This window comes from Salmo trutta, unplaced genomic scaffold (genome assembly GCF_901001165.1).
Source record: "Salmo trutta unplaced genomic scaffold, fSalTru1.1, whole genome shotgun sequence".
Classification (NCBI taxonomy): domain Eukaryota; kingdom Metazoa; phylum Chordata; class Actinopteri; order Salmoniformes; family Salmonidae; genus Salmo; species Salmo trutta.
The window spans coordinates 22,501-46,590 of NW_021823256.1; the positions used below are offsets into that span (position 1 = coordinate 22,501).

At 41.3% G+C, this 24,090-nt stretch overlaps 1 long non-coding RNA gene across 1 annotated transcript in view; it reads left to right on the forward strand.

The window, feature by feature from the left end:
- Positions 1 to 5,565, forward strand: part of LOC115189915 (uncharacterized) — a 10,315-nt gene extending 4,750 nt beyond the window's left edge. The window contains exon 3 of the long non-coding RNA XR_003877054.1: positions 5,048 to 5,565. This is a non-coding gene — a long non-coding RNA (uncharacterized LOC115189915). The remainder of the gene's footprint in view (positions 1 to 5,047) is intronic.
- Positions 5,566 to 24,090: the final 18,525 nt, after the last annotated feature.

Here is a 24,090-nt window from a genome sequence, read left to right on the forward strand (position 1 = left end):
TCTGTATAATGCCTATTCACTGACTATCTACTGTCTGTATAATGCCTATTCACTGACTATCTACTGTCTGTGTAATGACTATTCACAGACTATTTACTGTCTGTGTAATGACTATTCACAGACTATTTACTGTCTGTGTAATGACTATTCACAGACTATTTACTGTCTGTATAATGACTATTCACTGACGATCTACTGTCTGTATAATGACTATTCACTGACTATTTACTGTCTGTATAATGACTATTCACAGACTATTTACTGTCTGTATAATGCCTATTCACAGACTATCTACTGTCTGTGTAATGCCTATTCACTGACTATTTACTGTCTGTATAATGACTATTTACTGACTATTTACTGTCTGTATAATGACTATTCACTGACTATCTACTGTCTGTATAATGCCTATTCACTGACTATCTACTGTCTGTGTAATGACTATTCACAGACTATTTACTGTCTGTGTAATGACTATTCACAGACTATTTACTGTCTGTGTAATGACTATTCACTGACTATTTACTGTCTGTATAATGACTATTCACTGACGATCTACTGTCTGTATAATGACTATTCACTGACTATTTACTGTCTGTATAATGACTATTCACTGACTATTTACTGTCTGTATAATGCCTATTCACTGACTATCTACTGTCTGTGTAATGACTATTCACAGACTATTTACTGTCTGTGTAATGACTATTCACAGACTATTTACTGTCTGTATAATGACTATTTACTGACTATTTACTGTCTGTATAATGACTATTCACTGACTATCTACTGTCTGTGTAATGACTATTCACAGACTATTTACTGTCTGTGTAATGACTATTCACAGACTATTTACTGTCTGTGTAATGACTATTCACAGACTATTTACTGTCTGTATAATGACTATTCACTGACGATCTACTGTCTGTATAATGACTATTCACTGACTATTTACTGTCTGTATAATGACTATTCACTGACTATTTACTGTCTGTATAATGCCTATTCACTGACTATCTACTGTCTGTGTAATGACTATTCACAGACTATTTACTGTCTGTGTAATGACTATTCACAGACTATTTACTGTCTGTATAATGACTATTCACTGACTATTTACTCTCTGTATAATGACTATTCACTGACTATTTACTGTCTGTATAATGACTATTCACTGACTATTTACTGTCTGTATAATGACTATTCACAGACTATTTACTGTCTGTATAATGACTATTCACAGACTATTTACTCTCTGTATAATGACTATTCACAGACTATCTACTGTCTGTATAATGACTATTGACAGACTATTTACTGTCTGTATAATGCCTATTCACTGACTATCTACTGTCTGTGTAATGCCTATTCACTGACTATCTACTGCCTATTCACTGACTATTTACTCTCTGTATAATGCCTATTCACTGACTATCTACTGTCTGTATAATGCCTATTCACTGACTATCTACTGTCTGTGTAATGACTATTCACAGACTATTTACTGTCTGTGTAATGACTATTCACAGACTATTTACTGTCTGTGTAATGACTATTCACAGACTATTTACTGTCTGTATAATGACTATTCACTGACGATCTACTGTCTGTATAATGACTATTCACTGACTATTTACTGTCTGTATAATGACTATTCACTGACTATTTACTGTCTGTATAATGCCTATTCACTGACTATCTACTGTCTGTGTAATGACTATTCACAGACTATTTACTGTCTGTGTAATGACTATTCACAGACTATTTACTGTCTGTATAATGACTATTCACTGACTATTTACTGTCTGTATAATGACTATTCACTGACTATTTACTGTCTGTATAATGACTATTCACTGACTATTTACTGTCTGTATAATGACTATTCACAGACTATTTACTGTCTGTATAATGACTATTCACAGACTATTTACTCTCTGTATAATGACTATTCACAGACTATCTACTGTCTGTATAATGACTATTGACAGACTATTTACTGTCTGTATAATGCCTATTCACTGACTATCTACTGTCTGTGTAATGCCTATTCACTGACTATCTACTGCCTATTCACTGACTATTTACTCTCTGTATAATGCCTATTCACTGACTATCTACTGTCTGTGTAATGCCTATTCACTGACTATCTACTGCCTATTCACTGACTATTTACTCTCTGTATAATGCCTATTCACTGACTATCTACTGTCTGTGTAATGCCTATTCACTGACTATCTACTGTCTGTATAATGACTATTCACTGACTATCTACTGTCTGTATAATGCCTATTCACTGACTATCTACTGTCTGTATAATGACTATTCACTGACTATCTACTGTCTGTATAATGCCTATTCACTGACTATCTACTGTCTGTATAATGACTATTCACTGACTATTTACTGACTATCTACTGTCTGTGTGATAACTATCCAATGACTATTTACTGACTATCTACTGTCTGTGTGATAACTATCCAATGACTATTCACTGACTATCTACTTACTATTTGATGACTATATAATAACTATTCTCTAACTATCTACTGACTATTTGATGACTATATAATAACTATTCTCTAACTATCTACTGACTATTTGATGACTATCCACTGACTATAAACTAACTGTTCACTGACTATCCACAGACTATCCACAGACTAGCCACAGACTATCCACAGACTATCCACCAACTATCCACAGACTATCCACAGACTATCCACCAACTATCCACAGACTATCCACAGACTATCCACATACTATCCACTGACTATCCACAGACTATCCACCAACTATCCACTGACTATCCATTGACTATCCACAGACTATCCACAGACTATCCACAGACTATCCACAGACTATCCACCAACTATCCACCAACTATCCACTGACTATCCACAGACTAGCCACAGACTATCCACAGACTATCCACAGACTATCCACCAACTATCCACAGACTATCCACAGACTATCCACCAACTATCCACAGACTATCCACAGACTATCCATTGACTATCCATTGACTAGCCACAGACTATCCACAGACTATCCACCAACTATCCACTGACTATCCACTGACTATCCATTGACTATCCATTGACTAGCCACAGACTATCCACAGACTATCCACATACTATCCACCAACTATCCACTGACTATCCACTGACTATCCATTGACTATCCATTGACTAGCCACAGACTATCCACAGACTATCCACAGACTATCCACAGACTATCCACCAACTATCCACTGACTATCCACAGACTAGCCACAGACTATCCACAGACTATCCACAGACTATCCACCAACTATCCATTGACTATCCACAGACTATCCACAGACTATCCACAGACAATCCACAGACTATCCACCAACTATCCACCAACTATCCACTGACTATCCACCAACTATCCACTGACTATCCACTGACTATCCACAGACTATCCACCAACTATCCACAGACTATCCACCAACTATCCACTGACTATCCACTGACTATCCACAGACTATCCACCAACTATCCACTGACTATCCACAGACTATCCACATACTATCCACCAACTATCCACCAACTATCCACAGACTATCCACCAACTATCCACCAACTATCCACAGACTATCCACAGACTATCTACCAACTATCCACAGACTATCCACCAACTATCCACCAACTATCCACAGACTATCCACAGACTATCCACAGACTATCCACATACTATCCACCAACTATCCACAGACTATCCACAGACTATCCACAGACTATCCACAGACTATCCACAGACTATCCACAGACTACCCGCAGACTATCCATTGACTATCCACAGACTATCCACAGACTATCCACAGACTATCCACAGACTATCCACAGACTATCCATTGACTATCCACTGACTATAAACTGACTATTCACTGACCATAAATGGACTATTCACTGACTATAAACTGACTATCCACTGACTATTCACTGACTATAAACTGACTATTCACTGACTATAAACTGACTATCCACTGACTATTCACTGACTATAAACTGACTATCCACTGACTATAAACTGACTATCCACTGACTATCAACTGACTATCCACTGACTATAAACTGACTATCCACTGACTATTCACTGACCATAAACTGACTATTCACTGACTATAAACTGACTATCCACTGACTATCCACCGACTATCAACTGACTATCCACTGACTATAAACGGACTATCCACTGACTATAAACTGACTACTGACTGACCGGTCATGTTGTAATGTCATGTTGGTAATGGAGGAATCATGTTGCTCTGACAGCATCTGTCAGAATGCTACAAAGCAGTGGGCCTCCCAAGTGGCGCAGTGGTCTAAGGCACTGCATCACAGTGCTAGCTGTGCCACTAGAGATCGTGGTTCAAGTCCAGGCTCTGTCGCAGCCGGCCGCGACCGGGAGACCCATGGGGCGGTGCACAATTGGCCCAGCGTCGTCTGGGTTAGTGGAGGGTTTGGCTGGCAGGGATGTCCTTGTCCCATCGCTCTCTAGCGACTCCTGTAGCCAGGCGCATGCACGCTGACACGGTCGCAAGGTGCAGGGTGTTTCCTCTGACACATTGGTGTGGCTGGCTTGTCAAGAAGTAGTGCGGCTTGTCAAGAAGCAGTACGGCTTGGTCGGGTTGTGTTTTGGAGGACGCACGGCTCTCGACCTTCGCCTCTCCTGAGTTCGTAAAAAAAGGGTAAACAACATTTTTTATATATATAAATAAATAAAAACAAAGCCAGAAAGTCAAATGAAGGGTTCACAGTTGAAGTCTTCATCTTTGTAATATGGATGAGCATAAAGTGGGCATGAGCTGAGGTGCATGACATCTCCCAAGACCGTTTCTTCACCCTTGAATGACCACAGAACATACAGAGCTCCAGTTCACTCATCTAAACCTTGTTTAGAGAATATTAACTCTTTATAGTAGGATTTCCCAACTTCTTTAGCTGAACCGTTAATACAAATATAAGTCATGTTTGGATAAGTCCCTGTTACTAACCGTTCTCCTCTCTTCTCTCTCCAGGAGCCTATGGAGTAGTCCTGAAGTGCAGGCATAAGGTAAGACCATGACGGCATCATTGTCACACAGTTGGTTCTTCAGGTCCTCAAGTCTCATGTAAAATACACAGTAACATTTTACTCTTTATCCTTAAGGTATACATGTTTATAACAGGTTCTCTTCATCCTTAAGGTATACATGCTCATAACAGGTTCTCTTCATCCTTAAGGTATACATGCTCATAACAGGTTCTCTTCATCCTTAAGGTATAAATGCTCATAACAGGTTCTCTTCATCCTTAAGGTATACATGCTCATAACAGGTTCTCTTTATCCTTAAGGTATAAATGCTCATAACAGGTTCTCTTCATCCTTAAGGTATACATGCTCATAACAGGTTCTCTTTATCCTTAAGGTATAAATGCTCATAACATGTTCTCTTTATCCTTAAAGGTCTCCTTAGTGATCACTTCCCGCGCCAATCCCGTTAATGGGATTGATTTGACAACACCCAGTGAAATTTCAGGGCGCTAAATTCAAACAACAGAAATCTCATAGTTAAAATTCCTCAAACATACAAGTATTACACACCATTTTAAAGATAAACTTCTTGTTAATCCAACCACAGTGTCCGATTTCAAAAAGGCTTTACGGCGAAAGCATACCATGCGATTATGTTAGGTCAGCGCCTAGTCACAAAAAAACATACAGCCATTTTCCAGCCAAAGAGAGGAGTCACAAAAAGCAGAAATAGAGATAAAATTAATCACTAACCTTTGATGATCTTCATCAGATGGCACTCATAGGACTTCATGTTACACAATACATGTATGTTTTGTTCGATAAAGTTCATATTTATATCCAAAAATCTCAGTTTACATTGGCGCGTTATGTTCAGTAATGGTTTGCCTACAAAACATCCGGTGAATTTGCAGAGAGCCACATCAATTTACAGAAATACTCATCATAAACTTTGATGAAAGATATAAAGTGTTATACATAGGATTAAAGATAAACTTCTCCTTAATGCAACCGATGTGTCAGATTTCAAAAAAGCTTTACGGCGAAAGCACACCATGCGATAATCTGAGTACAGCGCTCAGCCACCAAAACAAGCCATACAGATACCCGCCATGTTGCGGAGTCAGTAAAAGTCAGAAATAGCATTATAAATATTCACTTACCTTTGATGATCTTCATCGGAATGCACTCCCAGGAATCCCAGTTCCACAATAAAAGTTCATCTTTATGTCCAAATACCTCCTTTTTGTTCGCGCGTTTAGTTCACGAATCCAAATCCACAAAGTCCAGACGAAAAGTCAAAGAAGTCCCATTAAAGTTTGTAGAAACATGTCAAACGATGTATATAATGAATCTTTAGGATGTTTTTATTATAAATCTTCAATAATATTCCAACCAGACAATTCCGTTGTCATTAGAAAGGAAAGAGAACGGAGCCCGCGCTCAAGGCAGCGCTCGATAAACAACTCATGGCTTTCAGCTGAGCCACTTACTGTGAGTGGTCTTATTCCTTCCCCTTTCACAATAGAAGCCTGAAACAACGTTCCAAAGACTGTTGACATCTAGTGGAAGCCTTAGGAAGTGACTCCATTTACACTGGATATTGGATAGGCAATCACTTGAAAAACTACAAACCTCAGATTTCCCACTTCCTGGTTGGATTTTTCTCAGGTTTTCGCCTGCCATATGAGTTCTGTTATACTCACAGACATCATTCAAAATGTTTTAGCAACTTCAGAGTGTTTTCTATCCAAATATACTAATAATATGCATATCCTAGCTTCTGGGCCTGAGTAGCAGGCAGTTTACTCTGGGCACGTGAAAATACTGCCCCCTAGCCCAAAGACATTATTAAAGGTGCAATATGCTGAAACCGCGTTCCTGGTTGCTAAAATTCAAATAGTTTGCCTAATTTCAGTTTATGTGACAGAACAAGCAAGTATAGTTTAGAGAATCATTGTACCATCTAAAGCGCTGTGAAATATATTTTCCATAACCAAAAATACTGTATTTTCAGCTGTTTGAAGCTGGTGTACAAAATCTAAAGTAAAAGACGCAAAAAAAAATAACTTAAGAATGGGAAGTATAGAAATAGAGCACATAGAACAGATCTACTGCTTCTTAGACTTGATTTCACTGAGAATGACATATCTATATAAACACATTTCTATGTGAATTTAGTCAGGTCGCCCAAAAAGTGACATATTTCATCTTTACGGTATACATGCTCATAACAGGTAATAATGCATTATACCTGTTGGCTATAGTAAACAAGGCCATGCACAGACCTTTTGGGGGGAATGTGCGCAAACAAAAAAAGGGCACGCACACAATTTTTTGCCGCAACCGCGGTCACAGACTCATTGAGCTATTATTAGAAGAAGAGGGGAAAGCAGCGCCATCTGAGGAGTAAAGTATTCAGATAAACTGTTTAGAATATTGAAGGCAGTGTCATGTTACAGCTATATTTGGACATCTAGCCAGAAGCCACCCAAACCAGGCCTGTCTAAATATGACCATGATCAATCAAATCGCCAGGTAGACTATTGTTCTGGCAAAGATGAGTCACTATTTTATATGATAAACTCAGTCCTACTCTATTTTTGCCGAGTAAAACTGGAGGAAATGAAACAAAATATTGGTCACTACCCACTGGGCACAGTTTAAGGTCTAAAATTCTAAAATTGATGAAATAGTTGTTTTTTCTCATCAATCTACCCACAATACCCCATAATGACAAAGCAAATACAGATTTTTTGAAATTTTTTCAAATGTATTAAAAATAAAATAACCGAAATATCACATTTCCATAAGTATTCAGACCCTTTACTCAGTGCTTTGATGAAGCACCTTTGGCAGCGATTACAGCCTCGGGTCTTCTTGGGTATGACGCTACAAGCTTGGCACACCTGTATTTGGGGATTTTCTCCCATTCTTCTCTGCAGATCCTCTCAAGCTCTGTCAGGGTGGTTGGGGAGCGTCGCTGCACAGCTATTTTCAGGTCTCTCCAGAGATGTTGGATCGGGTTCAAGTCTGTGCTCTGGCTGGGCCACTCAAGGACATTCAGAGGCTTGTCCCTAAGCCACTCCTGCGTTGTCTTGGCTGTGTGCTTAGGGTCGTTGTCCTGTTGGAAGGTGAACTTTCGACCCTGTATGAGGTCCTGAACGCTCTAGAGCAGGTTTTCATGAAGGATCTCTCTGTACTTTGGTCCGTTCATCTTTCCCTCGGTCTTGACTTGTCTCCCAGTCCCTGCCGCTGAAAAACATCCCCACAGCGTGATGCTGCCACCACCATGCTTCACCGTAGGGATGGTAATGGCCAGGTGATGAGCGGTGCCTGATTTCCTCCAGACGTGACTCTTGGTATTCAGAGCGAAGAGTTCAATCTTGGTTTCATCAGACCATAAAATCTTGTTTCTCATGGTCTGAGAGTCTTTAAGGTGCCTTTTGGCAAACTCCAAGTGGGCTGTCATGTGCCTTTTATTGAGTGGCTTCCGTCTGCTCACTCTACCATAAAGACCTGATTGGTGGAGTGCTGCAGAGATGGTTGTCCTTCTGGAAGGTTCTCCCATCTCCACAGAGGAACTCTGGAGCTCTGTCAGAGTGACCATCGGGTTCTTGGTCACCGCCCTGACCAAGGCCCTTCTCCCCCGATTGCTGGGTGTTGTTTGGCAGGGCGGCCAGCTCTAGGAAGAGTTTTGGTGGTTCCAAACTTCTTCCATTTAAGAATGATGGAGGCCACTGTGTTCTTGGGGGCCTTCAATGCTGCAGACATGTTTTGATACCCTTCCCCAGATCTGTGCCTCGACACAATCCTGTCTCAGAGCTCTACGGACAATTCCTTCAACCTCATGGCTTGGTTTTTGCTCTGACATGCACTGTCAACAATGGGACCTTATATAGACAGGTGTGTGCCTTTCCAAATCATGTCCAATCAATTGAATTTAGCACAGGTGGACTCCAATGAAGTTGTAGAAACATCTCAAGGATGATCAATGGACACAGGATGCACCTGAGCTCAATTTCGAGTCTCATAGCTAAGGGTCTGAATACTTATGTAAATAAGATATTTCAGTTTTTATGTTTTATACATTTGTAAAAAAATTTTTTTCATTTAATCCATTTTAGAATAAGGCTGTAACGTAACAAAATGTGGAATAAGTGAAGGGGTCTGAATACTGTCTGAATGCACTGTATGCCCGTTACAGTATGTGGGTTCTGATGAAAGGACGTCATGTTTTTAGAAGAGATTAAGCCTGTAGAGATCTAAAGACAGGCGGAATCCGATACCCGGGGCTGATCTATTTCTTTGATGGAATGTGTGGTGTGCAAAAGTAAACTTTTGGTCATTGTTTTCACGGGGACATATTTTGATGTGATACGTGTTCTCCCTGAATGGTTACCCATGAAATGTCATTTCACCAGTGTTGGCTACACCTGATGATTAGGCCCTGACATAAAACCCAGTGTAGTTTGGAACAATAGGATCAACTTACTGATTCACTACATGGAAATCATGTTGAACTCACAACAAACCTTGTAGTTTATTGATAGTTGTCCAGGGCACAGCAACATAACCTTCTAGTTTATTGATAGTTGTCCAGGGCACAGCAACATAACCTTCTAGTTTATTGATAGTAGTCCAGGGCAGGGCAGAGCAACAGAAATGTGTAGTTTATTGATAGTTGTCCAGGGAAGGGCAGAGCAACAGAAACGTGTAGTTTATTGATAGTTGTCCAGGGCAGGGCAGAGCAACAGAAACGTGTAGTTTATTGATAGTAGTCCAGGGCAGAGCAACAGAAACGTGTAGTTTATTGATAGTTGTCCAGGGCAGAGCAACAGAAACATGTAGTTTATTGATAGTTGTCCAGGGCAGAGCAACAGAAATGTGTAGTTTATTGATAGTTGTCCAGGGAAGGGCAGAGCAACAGAAACGTGTAGTTTATTGATAGTTGTCCAGGGCAGGGCAGAGCAACAGAAACGTGTAGTTTATTGATAGTAGTCCAGGGCAGAGCAGAGCAACAGAAATGTGTAGTTTATTGATAGTTGTCCAGGGAAGGGCAGAGCAACAGAAACGTGTAGTTTATTGATAGTTGTCCAGGGCAGGGCAGAGCAACAGAAACGTGTAGTTTATTGATAGTAGTCCAGGGCAGAGCAACAGAACCTTGTAGTTTATTGATAGTTGTCCAGGGCAGGGCAACAGAACCTTGTAGTTTATTGATAGTTGTCCAGGGCAGAGCAACAGAAACATGTAGTTTATTGATAGTAGTCCAGGGCAGGGCAGAGCAACAGAACCTTGTAGTTAATTGATCGTTGTCCAGGGCAGAGCAACAGAAACATGTAGTTTATTGATAGTAGTCCAGGGCAGAGCAACAGAACCTTGTAGTTTATTGATAGTAGTCCAGGGCATGGCAGAGCAACAGAACCTTGTAGTTTATTGATAGTTGTCCAGGGCAGGGCAGAGCAACAGAACCTTGTAGTTTATTAATAATAGCCCAGGGCAGAGCAACATAACCTTGTAGTTTATTGATAGTAGTCCAGGGCAGAGCAACAGAAACATGTAGTTTATTGATAGTAGTCCAGGGCAGAGCAACAGAACCTTGTAGTTTATTGATAGTAGTCCAGGGCAGAGCAACAGAACCTTGTAGTTTATTAATAGTAGTCCAGGGCAGAGCAACATAACCTTGTAGTTTATTAATAATAGTCCAGGGCAGGGCAGAGCAACAGAACCTTGTAGTTTATTAATAGTAGTCCAGGGCAGGGCAGAGCAACAGAACCTTGTAGTTTATTAATAATAGTCCAGGGCAGGGCAGAGCAACAGAACCTTGTAGTTTATTGATAGTAGTCCAGGGCAGGGCAGAGCAACAGAACCTTGTCGTTTATTGATAGTAGTCCAGGGCAGGGCAACAGAACCTTGTAGTTTATTGATAGTAGTCCAGGGCAAGGCAGAGCAACAGAACCAAGGTCAATCAGTAGCAGTGTTGGTAACGTGGACCTTTAACCGTTGACATCATCAACTCCGCATCATATTGATTAGTTAGGCTACAGCCAAACCTGTATTGATCATCTCTTAGTTGGTCAGTTGATCAGGCCTGGGGAGAAACTATTTGGAGCAAGGGGAAAAGTTAATATAGTGCGTCCCAAATGGCACCCTATTCCGTATATAGTGCGCTACTTTTGACCAGGGCTCATAGGGCCCATAGGGATCTGGTCTAAAGTAGAGCACCAAATAGAGAATAGGGTGCCATTTTAGAAGCTAGCAATAGTTTTAGTAGGCAGACACCTCCATTCACAGGTTGGGAAATTATTTACTAATTGAATTAAATTAACTATTCAAGTCAGAATCATAATAAAATCATAATAATAATATCTGGACTAGTTTGCAAATGAGGCTAAATCATTTTAATGAAAAGTTCACTAAAGTTTCTCTGCAATATACAGGCCATGTCCCAGAAAATATTTTCCAGTCCAAGTTACCTCTTCTCTCGATTATTGCCATTATGCTAATGTTCCCCAATAGCCTCTCAGAAATCCTGTTATGAAGTGTATTTTTAGCCTGAAACTTTTTTAGTGGAAAGGGGTTTCCTGAATCCTGATGAATATGAATATGAAATGGGACCCTATTCCCTACATAGTGTCTTACTTTTGACCAGACCCTATGTAGGACCTGGTCAAATGTAGTGCACTATATAGGGAATAGGGTCCCATTTCGGATGCAGTCTTGGTCAAAGCCATCATGCAGAACAGCACCCACCTCAGTAGCTGAATCTTTTAGAACATGTTTCAGATGAAACCTAACAGAATCACCTCAGTAGATGAATCTTTTAGAACATGTTTCAGATGAAACCTAACAGAATCACCTCAGTAGATGAATCTTTTAGAACATGTTTCAGATGAAACCTAATAGAATTTAATGCTTGGTGAGAATTTACCATTTGTCAAAAGAATGTTTGGTCTCTTGATTGACAGGCTGACCAACCAATCACCCACAGCCCTCCACTTCGGCTGCCTGATGGTTGAGATTGTCTTGATGAACGGGTATTTTACTTTGTTTTAGTTTGTTTACCATTCTCTCATTCTTTCTTTGGATGGAGAAACGGAGAGATGGAGGGGCTCTCCTCTCCTCCCTGTGATTGTGTCATCTACATGTGTTGTTCCTGGCTGGTCTATTTTGAGACAGCAGAGAGAGACTGCATCTTTTCATTTGTCTTTTCTCTCCCAGACGCGTTTCTGTTTGCACAGTTGGGCACAGCTGTGGACACTTGTGCTTGTGCTCCAGCTCCCCCAAACCAAACTCAACTCTGGGCATGGCTTTCAGCTCACAACTCATAGCAAACACTTCCTTTCTTGTGTGGGGGCTGAAAATAATTTGAAGTTGAACTAGCCTATGTTTCACTTCACCATCCATTCTGAGGAAGACTGGGGCGCAGGTAGCCTAGTGGTTAGAGCTGACAAGGTAAAAATCGGTTGTTCTGCTCCTGAACAAGGCAGTTAACCTGCTGTCATTGTAAGTAAGAATTTGTTCTTAACTGACTTGCCTAGTTAAATAAATAAAAAATACGTTTGGAGTGACTGTAGACACAACATGACTAATGTTATGCTTCACTTGCTAGTCACACGTTCTGAACAACGGCTAACTTACTTGTTGCACTTCTGATCTTTGTGAGGGGGTGTGGTTACTGGCTGTCCTTATGAAGAGAACTGTAGGTGGAGTTACTGGCTAGTGTCCTAATGAAGAGAACTGTAGGAGGTGGAGTTACTGGCTAGTGTCCTTATGAAGAGAACTGTAGGTGGAGTTACTGGCTAGTGTCCTTATGAAGAGAACTGTAGGTGGAGTTACTGGCTAGTGTCCTTATGAAGAGAACTGTAGGTGGAGTTACTGGCTAGTGTCCTTATGAAGAGAACTGTAGGTGGAGTTACTGGCTAGTGTCCTTATGAAGAGAACTGTAGGAGGTGGAGTTACTGGCTAGTGTCCTTATGAAGAGAACTGTAGGAGGTGGAGTTACTGGCTAGTGTCCTTATGAAGAGAACTGTAGGTGGAGTTACTGGCTAGTGTCCTTATGAAGAGAACTGTAGGAGGTGGAGTTACTGGCTAGTGTCCTTATGAAGAGAACTGTTGGAGGTGGAGTTACTGGCTAGTGTCCTTATGAAGAGAACTGTAGGTGGAGTTACTGGCTAGTGTCCTTATGAAGAGAACTGTAGGAGGTGGAGTTACTGGCTAGTGTCCTTATGAAGAGAACTGTAGGTGGAGTTACTGGCTAGTGTCCTTATGAAGAGAACTGTAGGAGGTGGAGTTACTGGCTAGTGTCCTTATGAAGAGAACTGTAGGAGGTGGAGTTAGTACATGGCCAGGCATGACTGATGTGAAGCTTCACTTGTCTGCAGTATTTACCGTAGTCTAATAGTCTCTGTGTTATCCTGTAGTGTAGCAGTGTAGTCTAATAGTCCCTGTGTTATCCTGTAGTGTAGCAGTGTAGTCTAATAGTCCCTGTGTTATCCTGTAGTGTAGCAGTGTAGTCTAATAGTCCCTGTGTTATCCTGTAGTGTAGCAGTGTAGTCTAATAGTCCCTGTGTTATCCTGTAGTGTATCTGTCGTGTAGCAGTGTAGTCTAATAGTCCCTGTGTTATCCTGTTGTGTAGCAGTGTAGTCTAATAGTCCCTGTGTTATTCTGTAGTGTAGCAGTGTAGTCTAATAGTCCCTGTGTTATCCTGTAGTGTAGCAGTGTAGTCTAATAGTCCCTGTGTTATCCTGTAGTGTAGCAGTGTAGTCTAATAGTCCCTGTGTTATCCTGTAGTGTAGCAGTGTAGTCTAATAGTCCCTGTGTTATCCTGTAGTGTAGCAGTGTAGTCTAATAGTCTCTGTGTTATCCTGTAGTGTAGCAGTGTAGTCTAATAGTCCCTGTGTTATCCTGTAGTGTAGCAGTGTAGTCTAATAGTACCTGTGTTATCCTGTAGTGTAGCAGTGTAGTCTAATAGTCCCTGTGTTATCCTGTAGAGTAGCAGTGTAGTCTAATAGTCCCTGTGTTATCCTGTAGTGTAGCAGTGTAGTCTAATAGTCCCTGTGTTATCCTGTAGTGTAGCAGTGTAGTCTAATAGTCCCTGTGTTATCCTGTAGTGTAGCAGCGTAGTCCAATAGTCCCTGTGTTATCCTGTAGTGTAGCAGTGTAGTCTAATAGTCCCTGTGTTATCCTGTAGTGTAGCAGTGTAGTCTAATAGTCTCTGTGTTATCCTGTAGTGTAGCAGTGTAGTCTAATAGTCCCTGTGTTATCCTGTAGTGTAGCAGTGTAGTCTAATAGTCCCTGTGTTATCCTGTAGTGTAGCAGTGTAGTCTAATAGTCCCTGTGTTATCCTGTAGTGTAGCAGTGTAGTCTAATAGTCCCTGTGTTATCCTGTAGTGTAGCAGTGTAGTCTAATAGTCCCTGTGTTATCCTGTAGTGTAGCAGTGTAGTCTAATAGTCCCTGTGTTATCCTGTAGTGTAGCAGTGTAGTCTAATAGTCCCTGTGTTATCCTGTAGTGTAGCAGTGTAGTCTAATAGTCTCTGTGTTATCCTGTAGTGTAGCAGTGTAGTCTAATAGTCTCTGTGTTATCCTGTAGTGTAGCAGTGTAGTCTAATAGTCCCTGTGTTATCCTGTAGTGTAGCAGTGTAGTCTAATAGTCTCTGTGTTATCCTGTAGTGTAGCAGTGTAGTCTAATAGTCCCTGTGTTATCCTGTAGTGTAGCAGTGTAGTCTAATAGTCCCTGTGTTATCCTGTAGTGTAGCAGTGTAGTCTAATAGTCCCTGTGTTATCCTGTAGTGTAGCAGTGTAGTCTAATAGTCCCTGTGTTATCCTGTAGTGTAGCAGTGTGGTCTAATAGTCCCTGTGTTATCCTAGTGTAGCAGTGTAGTCTAATAGTCCCTGTGTTATCCTGTAGTGTAGCAGTGTAGTCCAATAGTCCCTGTGTTATCCTGTAGTGTAGCAGTGTAGTCTAATAGTCCCTGTGTTATCCTGTAGTGTAGCAGTGTAGTCTAATAGTCTCTGTGTTATCCTGTAGTGTAGCAGTGTAGTCTAATAGTCTCTGTGTTATCCTGTAGTGTAGCAGTGTAGTCTAATAGTCCCTGTGTTATCCTGTAGTGTAGCAGTGTAGTCTAATAGTCTCTGTGTTATCCTGTAGTGTAGCAGTGTAGTCTAATAGTCCCTGTGTTATCCTGTAGTGTAGTATAATAGTCCCTGTGTTATCCTGTAGTGTAGCAGTGTAGTCTAATAGTCTCTGTGTTATCCTGTAGTGTAGCAGTGTAGTCTAATAGTCCCTGTGTTATCCTGTAGTGTAGTCTAATAGTCCCTGTGTTATCCTGTAGTGTAGTAGTGTGATCTTTCCCTGGGGAGGGGCTTAGGCAGACAGTCAGGCAGGCAGGGGACGGGTGAATGGATGAGGGCACATTGGATTTGTTCTGCCAGGCCTCGTTGCACTGTAGTCCCCACTGTAGTACTGACTGACATCCAGGGTGAGGCTATAGAGGCCCAGGCAGCTCAGTTCAAGGAGTTTAAACAGTGATAACTTGGATTTGTTTGTGTCTCTAACCTGTATTTCTCTGACAGAACTGTTATGGCATCTATTGGTTACTAGAGATGGCCATGAGTACTGAACGGACGCCACAACTCCATCTATTGGTTACTAGGGATGGCCATGAGTACTGAACGGACGCCACAACTCCATCTATTGGTTACTAGGGATGGCCATGAGTACTGAACGGACGCCACAACTCCATCTATTGGTTACTCGGGATTGCCATGAGTACTGAACGGACGCCACAACTCCATCTATTGGTTACTAGGGATGGCCATGAGTACTGAACGGAGATCACAACTCCATCTATTGGTTACTAGAGATGGCCATGAGTACTGAACAGACGCCACAACTCCATCTATTGGTTACTAGGGATGGCCATGAGTACTGAACGGACGCCACAACTCCATCTATTGGTTACTAGGGATGGCCATGAATACTGAACGGACGCCACAACTCCATCTATTGGTTACTAGGGATGGCCATGAGCACTGAACGGGCGTCACAACTCCATCTATTGGTTACTAGGGATGGCCATGAGTACTGAACGGACGCCACAACTCCATCTATTGGTTACTAGGGATGGCCATGAGCACTGAACGGGCGTCACAACTCCATCTATTGGTTACTAGGGATGGCCATGAGTACTGAACGGACGCCACAACTCCATCTATTGGTTACTAGGGATGGCCATGAGTACTGAACAGACGCCACAACTCCATCTATTGGTTACTAGGGATGGCCATGAGTACTGAACAGACGCCACAACTCCATCTATTGGTTACTAGGGATGGCCATGAGTACTGAACAGACGCCACAACTCCATCTATTGGTTACTAGGGATGGCCATGAGTACTGAACAGACGCCACAACTCCATCTATTGGTTACTAGGGATGGCCATGAGTACTGAACAGACGCCACAACTCCATCTATTGGTTACTAGGGATGGCCATGAGTACTGAACAGACGCCACAACTCCATCTATTGGTTACTAGGGATGGCCATGAGTACTGAACAGACGCCACAACTCCATCTATTGGTTACTAGGGATGGCCATGAGTACTGAACAGACGCCACAACTCCATCTATTGGTTACTAGGGATGGCCATGAGTACTGAACAGACGCCACAACTCCATCTATTGGTTACTAGGGATGGCCATGAGTACTGAACAGACGCCACAACTCCATCTATTGGTTACTAGGGATGGCCATGAGTACTGAACAGACGCCACAACTCCATCTATTGGTTACTAGGGATGGCCATGAGTACTGAACAGACGCCACAACTCCATCTATTGGTTACTAGGGATGGCCATGAGTACTGAACAGACGCCACAACTCCATCTATTGGTTACTAGGGATGGCCATGAGTACTGAACAGACGTCACAACTCCATCTATTGGTTACTAGGGATGACCATGAGTACTGAACAGACGCCACAACTCCATCTATTGGTTACTAGGGATGGCCATGAGTACTGAACGGACGCCACAACTCCATCTATTGGTTACTAGGGATGGCCATGAGTACTGAACGGACGCCACAACTCCATCTATTGGTTACTAGGGATGGCCATGAGTACTGAACGGACGCCACAACTCCATCTATTGGTTACTAGGGATGACCATGAGTACTGAACAGACGCCACAACTCCATCTATTGGTTACTAGGGATGGCCATGAGTACTGAACGGACGCCACAACTCCATCTATTGGTTACTAGGGATGGCCATGAGTACTGAACGGACGTCACAACTCCATCTATTGGTTACTAGGGATGGCCATGAGTACTGAACGGACGTCACAACTCCATCTATTGGTTACTAGGGATGACCATGAGTACTGAACAGACGCCACAACTCCATCTATTGGTTACTAGGGATGGCCATGAGTACTGAACGGACGCCACAACTCCATCTATTGGTTACTAGGGATGGCCATGAGTACTGAACAGACGCCACAACTCCATCTATTGGTTACTAGGGATGACCATGAGTACTGAACAGACGCCACAACTCCATCTATTGGTTACTAGGGATGGCCATGAGTACTGAACGGACGCCACAACTCCAACTATTGGTTACTAGGGATGGCCATGAGCACTGAACGGACGTCACAACTCCATCTTTAATCAGATATATATATATATATTTTCAAATACTGTAAAGCTATTATGTGGAATGTGCTTTGTGACTGCCCGAACAGGCAAATGCATGTTTATTTGTAAAAGAAAATTCATTTTTTTCCTGAAGACAACGTTAATTTGTTTTTACTCTGGTGTTCCATTGTACTTGTGTATTTGTGGGGCATAACAAATAAGAAACCAAGCCAAGAATCATACAGTTCTTCTCACTAAATTCCCTTTCCCCTCCGTGTCTACACACAAGCTCCCGTTAGGCCTACAGAAATAAATGGCTGTAAAACATATCTAACTGTGTAACGTGTGCGCTGGGAGTCTGGAAGCAAGTTCAGGGAGTGAATCATTTAATAACTAAAGGAAAATATAATACAAAACAAGAAACACGAACAACGGTCAGATATGAAACAAAACCAGAAACAATAACGCCTAGGTAAGGAACCAAAGGGAGTGACAGATATAGGGAAGGTAATCAGAGAGGTGATGGAGGCCAGGTGGGTCTGATGACACGCAGGTGCGCGTAACGATGGTGTCAGGTGTGCGCCATAACGAGCAGCCTGGTGACCTCGAGGCCGGAGAGAGAGCACAAGTGACAAACTGATGGGATACACAAGCTACATTCCTTACCAAATGACGTCAGTTTTAGGGAATAAACTAAATCAAACATCTGTATGTTGTAAAAAATACAGATATTGGTTTGTAACCCTGAAAAAAATGATCTGTCAACTCACCAAATTGAGCCCTGTTTCAAATGATCTCTCTTTGAGAGTAACTGTTTCAGACGTGAGATGCGCATCACTTCACACTGGAAAAGTTTTGGGTTGTAAATGAACAAAATGAGGCTATGCCACTGCTGAGGTTACGACCTTTTTTAAGATTGTGTTCCATGATATAATATAACCAGTTGATAGTACAGATTGTGTTCCATGATATAATATAACCAGTTGATAGTACAGATTGTGTTCCATGATATAATATAACCAGTTGATATTACAGATTGTGTTCCATGATATAATATAACCAGTTGATAATACAGATTGTGTTCCATGATATAATATAACCAGTTGATAGTACCGATTGTGTTCCATTATATAATATAACCAGTTGACATTACAGATTGTGTTCCATGATATAATATAACCAGTTGATAATACAGATTGTGTTCCATGATATAATATAACCAGTTGATAGTACAGATTGTGTTCCATGATATAATATAACCAGTTGGTATTACAGATTGTGTTCCATGATATAATATAACCAGTTGATAGTACAGATTGTGTTCCATGATATAATATAACCAGTTGATATTACAGATTGTGTTCCATGATATAATATAACCAGTTGATAGTACAGATTGTGTTCCATGATATAATATAACCAGTTGATAGTACAGATTGTGTTCCATGATAAAATATAACCAGTTGATATTACAGATTGTGTTCCATGATATAATATAACCAGTTGATAATATAGATTGTGTTCCATGATATAATATAACCAGTTGGTATTACAGATTGTGTTCCACGATATAATATAACCAGCTTTTTTTATTGACTGAATATATTTGGGGCAATTTATCAATTAGAATGAGTTATCTGTAATGGTTGTGATGAACGGGGCATTGTTGCGTACTGTTGGGATATAGATAAATACACACGTTTTTTCCACTGTGCGCCTTGTGTTCTAAAAACTTGAGTACTCGAAAATAAATCCTGCGAGTACTCAAACAGTCAAAAAATGTCAAATGTCCATCCCTAGAAGAGTGATAACTTACATCTGTTTGTGGCTCTAACCTGTATAACATTTCTCTGACAGAACTGTTATGGAATCTATTGGTAACCTAACCATCCATTGGTTACTTACATTAGGGCAGTAGTCTGACTTGAGATCCATGACCATCTTGATTTCAAATCATCACAATCGGATTATAAGGAAATGTTCCAAAGAAAGGTTGAATACTGAAGAAGGGATGTCAACATAATCAGCCCACAGAATCTGATCGTGTGATTGGGTGACACCGTGCCTGGCATTAAAGAAAGCCATACTGGCTCATTAAATGTTTATACTGATAAAACCTCATTCTGGAAGGACTCCCTGTGGCTTATTCCCAAAACAACGTTAATATTTCATCGGCATACAAGAATGCAGCATTCAGTAGGTAGGCCAAGTGTCAGTACTTGTAACAATGGGCTTCTTATAGCTCCATCGTGTCTTAGAGGTATGAACATGGTCCTCAATAAATACTTAGAGAAGTAATGTACCACATTAGTTATGAATGCTCTGGGAAACTCACCCTTGATATTTCCTCAAAATGTTAAAAAAAATCTATACTTCACATGCAGTACCAGTCAAAAGTTTGGACACACCTACTCATTCCAGGGTTTTTCTTTATTTTTACTATTTTCTACATTGTAGAATTATAGTGAAGACATCAAAACTATGAAATAACACATGTAATCACGTAGTAACCAAAAAAGTGTTAAACAAATCAAAATATATTTTATATTTCAGATTCTTCAAAGTAGCCACCCTTTGCCTTGATGACAGCTTGCACACTCTTGGCATTTGGAGTTCCCACATATGCTGAGCACTTGCTGGCTGCTTTTCCTTCACTCTGCAGTCCAACTCATCCCAAACCATCTCAACTGGGTTGAGGTCGGGTGATTGTGGAGGCCAGGTCATCTGATGCAGCACTCCATTACTCTCCTTGGTCAAATAGCCCTTAAACATCCTGGAGGTGTGTTTTGGGTCTTTGTCCTGTTGAAAAACAAATGATAGTCCCACTAAGCGCAATCTAGAGGGGATGGCGTATCACTGCAGAATGCTGTGGTAGCCATGCTGGTTATATGGTCTTGAATTCTAAATAAATCAATGTCACCAGAAGAAGAAAAAACACACCATCACACCTCCTCCTCCATGCTTCACGGTGGGAACCACACATGCGGAGATCATCCATTCACCTACTCTGCGTCTCACAAAGACACAGCGGTTGGAACCCAAAATCTCAAATTTGGAATCATCAGACCAAAGGTCAAAATTTCCACCAGTATAATGTCCATTGCTCGTGTTTCTTGGCCCAAGCAAGTCTCTTCTTCTTATTGGTGTCCTTAGGTAGTGGTTTCTTTGGAGCAATTCGACCATGAAGGCCTGATTCACGCAGTCGCCTCTGAACAGTTGATGTTGATATGTGTCTGTTACTTGAACTCTGTGAAGCGTTTATTTGGGCTTCAATCTGAGGCTGGTAACTTTAATTAACTTGTCCTCTGCAGCAAAGGTAACTCTGGGTCTTCCTTTCCTGTGGCGGAAAGGAAGATGGTTTTTGCAACTGCACTTGAAGAAACTTTAAAAGTTATTGAAATGTTCCTTATTGACTGACCTTCATGTCTTAAAGTAATGAGAGTAATGATTGGGGTGGCAGGTAGCCTAGTGGTTAGAGAGTTGGACTAGTAACCGAAAGGTTGCTAGATTGAATTCCCGAGCTGACAAGGTAAAAATATGTTGTTCTCCCCCTGAACAAGGCAGTTAACCCACTGTTCCTAGGCCGTCATTGAAAATAAGAATTTGTTCTTAACTGACTTGTCTAGTTAAATAAAGGATAAATAATAATGACGGACTGTCATTTCTCTTTGCTTATTTGAGCTGTTCTTGCCATAATATGGACTTGACTTTTACCAAATAGGGCTATCTTCTGTATACCACCCCTACCTTGTCACAGCACAACTGATTGGCTCAAACGCATTAAGAGTGAAATAAATTCCACAAATGAACTTTTAACAAGGCACCCCTGTTAACTTAAATGCATTCCAGGTGATTACCTCATGAAGCTGGTTGATAGAATGCCAAGAGTGTGCAAAGCTATCATCAAGGCAAAGGGTGGCTACTGAAGAATCTCAAATATAAAATATATTTTGATTTGTTTTAACACTTTTTTGGTTACTACATGATTCCATATGTGTTATTTCATAGTTTTGATGTCTTCACTATTCTATAATGTAGAAAATAGTAAACATAAAGAAAATGAGTAGATGTGTCCAAACTTTTGACTGGTTCTGTATATTTCACATGGTGTGATGCTCCTTTATCTGGAAGACAAAGACACTGGCCGAGACACATACTGTACCTCTCCACTGAAATGAAGTTGCCATTGTCTCAGAGTAGTAGGCTTTGAATAGTCCATTGTTGGTTTCTTCAGCTGCGTTACAGTAGTACCATACTGTGTGGGTTATGAATGAAGAATGGGACATCGTGATCTTTTGCAGATTGAGATAGCAATGTCTGATATTGTGTTACTGTGTCTTCTCAGAGCCACTTGCTTGTACTTTAGCTAAATGAGTGTCTCTCTCTCCCTCCCTGTCTCTGTAATGTCCTCTACATACATAGTAGATGTTAGTGGACTTGAACCCAGACTGTCTGGTCTGGTCATAAGACGTGTTCACTGTCACTGTAAAGGCCTGATTGTCTTTGACTTCTTTACCCATTCAGTGCAGATCAGTAAAGTATTTACCCCTTCAGTGCAGAACAGTAAAGTATTTACCCCTTCAGTGCAGATCAGTAAAGTATTTACCCCTTCAGTGCAGATCAGTAAAGTATTTACCCCTTCAGTGCAGATCAGTAAAGTATTTACCCCTTCAGTGCAGATCTGTAAAGTATTTACCCCTTCAGTGCAGATCAGTAATGTGTTTACCCCTTCAGTGCAGATCTGTAAAGTATTTACCCCTTCAGTGCAGATCAGTAAAGTATTTACCCCTTCAGTGCAGATCAGTAAAGTATTTACCCCTTCAGTGCAGATCAGTAAAGTATTTACCCCTTCAGTGCAGATCTGTAAAGTATTTACCCCTTCAGTGCAGATCAGTAAAGTATTTACCCCTTCAGTGCAGATCTGTAAAGTATTTACCCCTTCAGTGCAGATCAGTAAAGTATTTACCCCTTCAGTGCAGATCAGTAAAGTATTTACCCCTTCAGTGCAGATCAGTAAAGTATTTACCCCTTCAGTGCAGATCAGTAAAGTATTTACCCCTTCAGTGCAGATCAGTAAAGTGTTTACCCCTTCAGTGCAGATCAGTAAAGTATTTACCCCTTCAGTGCAGATCAGTAAAGTATTTACCCCTTCAGTGCAGATCAGTAAAGTGTTTACCCCTTCAGTGCAGATCAGTAAAGTATTTACCCGTTCAGTGCAGATCAGTAAAGCCTCCTTATCTGGTAGTGTCTGTCTGTAGTAACCTATGACCAATAGCCATGACAGGGTTCTCACTAGATGGCCATGCTACAGTTATATGACTATATCGTGATTGTCACAATTGATGTTTCTCTAGTCTGTTTGAGACCTGGCACACACAATGAGAAAGAGTTGGTTCTGCTTAGTGACTTCCCAGCAGACAGTGCTCAGTTCCTACTAACATATCCATCTCACTATCCATGACAGAAGTGTTCTAGAACTCATCAAGTCATCATCACTCAATGTACTGTGTTATTTTCACACGGCTAGACCACAGAAATAAAAGCCTTTTAGCCTCTGTGGAAGTGCTGTTATTTATACCCTCTATCAGCTGAAACCAGGGCAGGGAAGGGAAGGGAAGGGAAGAGAGAGTGGGGGCAGAGAGAGAGAAAGGGAGAGAGAGAGAGAAAGAAAGAAAGACAGAGAGAGAGAGAGAGAGAGAGGGAGAGAGAGAGAGAGAGAGAAAAGAGAGGGAGAGAGAGAAAGAGAGAGGAGAGAGAAAGGAAGGAAAGAGAAATGAAAGAGGGAGAGAGAAATGAAAGAGAGAGAGAGATGAGAGCAGCAGCAGGGTTTTAAATGGGTCACCTTGAGAGGAGCACCATCATCAGAGACCAAGATGGATGGATGAGAAAAAAGGATGGATGAGGAAAGCCTGGCTAGTTCCGCGAAGTCGTGGGGAAAACCCACTCACTACGTCTGTGTTCCAAATGACACCCTATTCCCTATTTAGTGCACTACTTTGGACCAGCACCCATAGGGCTCTAGTCAAAAGTAGTGCACTATGTAGTGAATAGGGTGCCATTTGGGACACCGATATTGAGAGGAGGCTTATCATCACAGACCAGCTTGAAAGACGGGATTTCTCCACAGTGCAGGATATATCCACAGTGCAGGATATCTCCTCAGTGCAGGATATCTCCACAGTGCAGGATTTCTCCACAGTGCAGGATTTCTCCTCAGTGCAGGATATCTCCACAGTGCAGGATATCTCCACAGTGCAGGATATATCCACAGTGCAGGATATCTCCACAGTGCAGGATATCTCCACAGTGCAGGATATCTCCACGGTGCAGGATTGCTCCACAGTGCAGGATTTCTCCTCAGTGCAGGATATATCCACGGTGCAGGATATCTCCACAGTGCAGG